Source organism: Juglans microcarpa x Juglans regia, chromosome 2D (genome assembly GCF_004785595.1).
Source record: "Juglans microcarpa x Juglans regia isolate MS1-56 chromosome 2D, Jm3101_v1.0, whole genome shotgun sequence".
NCBI classification, from domain to species: Eukaryota; Viridiplantae; Streptophyta; class Magnoliopsida; order Fagales; family Juglandaceae; genus Juglans; species Juglans microcarpa x Juglans regia.
The window spans coordinates 39,576,709-39,579,489 of NC_054596.1; the positions used below are offsets into that span (position 1 = coordinate 39,576,709).

Below are 2,781 nucleotides of genomic sequence, written 5' to 3' on the forward strand. Positions count from 1 at the left end.
GGGGGGGAATGATATATATGTCTGTATGTCTAAGGTTTCAACTCTTTTTCCCGGAGGTACTAACATGGTTATGTTCTTCTCTGTATATTCATGTGTTAAGATGTAGTATTGGTACACAAGTACGTCTTAATAATGAAGACCTTAACAAACCGGCATGATATGGCTAGTTAAATCCATTACCGCCATCCTATATGTTCCCCCACTTCATGTTCATAGATTTAGGGTCATTGCATTCATTTTAGGCAAAGGAAAGGTAAAATCTTGATAAGAGGTATTTCTATAAACATCTTTCTAGCTTCTGCTAATCCTATCTTAATAATTAGAGTAATGCTAGATATGTCTGTATGTCTAAGGTTTCAACTGGTTCTCCCGGAGGTACTAACATGGGTATGTTCTCATTTATATATTCATGAGTATTGGTACACAAGAGTACATCTTAATAATGAAGACCTTAACGAAAAAAATAATGAAGACCTTAACATACATGGCTAGTTAAATCCATTACCGCCATACTATATGTTCCCCACTTCATGTTCATAGATTTAGGGTCATTGCATTCATTTTAGGCAAAGTAAAGGTAAAATCTTGATAAGAAGTATTTCTATAAAACATCTTTCTAGCTTCTGCTAAATCCTATCTTAATAATTAGAGTAATGCTAGATATAGTCTTAGGGTGTGAAAGTCCCACGTACTCCCTTTAAAAAAAAGTGGAGTCCATCATTAAAAAATGTTTTTTTCATATGGGTCCTAAATTTACTCACTTTTTTCAAAAGGAGTGCGTGGGCTTGCACACTATAAGATTGCAAGTATCATTTCTCTAATAATAATTACCAAATTAACTTTGCTATTATATATCTCCATTGGTGCTTATTAGAATTTGAGGGTAACTTTTGTTTGTTCCAGGATATTTTTGCAGGCTAAATCAGCTGGCATTTTCTTCTTTACCATGACTATCTGTCTCTGGTTTCAAAAGTTAAAATCATAGGAATTTGCTGCGAGGCAAACTAGACTGGTGACTGCATTTAAATGTGTAGTATAAAAGATTTTAGCAAAGTCAAGAACTTGAGACAAAAACATGTATGATTTGCAGCTAAATACGAAACATGCTAAACAGAGTAATGATTTAGCATCATAAGCCAGTAGATGGCAATTTTTATGTCGTAAACCCATTATCTGCTCCATCGCTGATGTGAATGTGGTTTACCATTGATTTGTTTAGCTGTAGTCTACTTGCGTGTGGTGTTTCAATTAACAACAAAGGTATCCAAAACGGAGTTCATCTCATAGGGAATGCACAAAGATTTGATCCCCTGGAAAATCTCCTTGCAATTATCAGTTTATTGTATAACTGTGTCAGTCTCAAGTGCTTGAAGCACTGCATCGATGATGTCTAGTAATTTGCATTATTGAGAGTGGAGTCTAACAAGAATGGGTTATGTTGCCATATGCTGTCTCTTATCCTCCCCATTGGCTGTATGCTCTTGACCCCAGAAAAATTCAACCTCTTTAATTAGTGGTTCCTCAAAACAAGTCACGTTCACTTCAGGGAAAGCTGGAGCTTCAAAATGTTTTTGAAGTCCAGAAGTCACTTCATGGTTGGTTGTCGTAAAACTTCATAGATCAGTGTTCTGCTATGAACAGTTTTCCCGTGGATTCATGTCAAAGGGTGTGCCTTGCTGAAAATGATAGCATGCTTGAGTTTATCGATGATGTTGATTCATGTTACAAGGATCTGATGTTTGATCTCCGTCTTTCACTTGGTGATGTTGTCATATTTTTTTCCTGGAAAATGTCTTCCACTTCAGTAGTAGTTTCAGATGAAAGTAAGTTCAAATATGGTGGTGACTACGACTAGAGTGGGGCTACTATGCTGCTCCACTTTTACCGCTGGATACGCCCAGCGTTTTTTTTTTAATACATTTAAATATTTTTTAAAAATAAAAAAATATATCAATATATTTAAAATTACTTCCTTAATCACTAAATAATTTTTTTTTTTTTATACCAGCAGTCAACTTGAGCGGTCAAATGATGGAGAGAAAGTAGCTTTTCTCCTACAACTATTGTCATTAGGCTTCGTTTGGATAGTGAAAGTGTTTCATTTCATTTCATCATTACAACTTTTTCAAATTCCCTCATAAAATATAATAAATAATTCAATTTTTTTAAATATCAAAATAATAATAATAATAATAATATTTTAATAATATTTTATTTAATTTTTATCTAAAATCATATCATCTTATCTTACTATTCAAATCCATACTAATAATACTTAGTTGTGGCTATAAAAACAAATGTAGCGGTGACTATTAAATATCCACTGCCAAAGCTTGAGCTTGGCTGGCATGTGTGTGCAGAAATTGCTTCTTAGATCTACAACTGCTCATGTATCCATGCTCATAGGGTGTTAAGCGGCCATTTTGTTGTATGTTGGCTTTGTGCCAATTCTGGATTTTATTAAAAAATTTCTAATGTCATTTTATTAAAAATTAATTTTTGTATATTTAAATAATAAGATATTTTGTAATAAAAGTTTTTATAGGGCCCCAATACAAAATAGTCAATTATTGCAATTTTTCTTTTTACATATTATTTTCAAATAATTATTACGCAGTCTCAAAATTTAGACACGTAGTTATAAATATTATATTAATTAAAATTGATCCTAAGAGTTGGCAATAAATTCATTTTTTATTTTATTTTCATTGGCTAATAAATCTAAGAGGAACATAGCTGTTGATGCTACTCCCTCTAAGAAGTACCCTATTAACTTGGTTT

General features: G+C 32.7%; 1 long non-coding RNA gene across 1 annotated transcript; it reads left to right on the forward strand.

The window, feature by feature from the left end:
• LOC121250129 lies at window positions 1-1,049 on the forward strand. Its single transcript, XR_005937717.1, has 2 exons — window positions 1-387; window positions 904-1,049. It is a non-coding gene; the product is annotated as an uncharacterized LOC121250129 (long non-coding RNA).
• The last annotated feature ends 1,732 nt before the right edge of the window (window positions 1,050-2,781 follow it).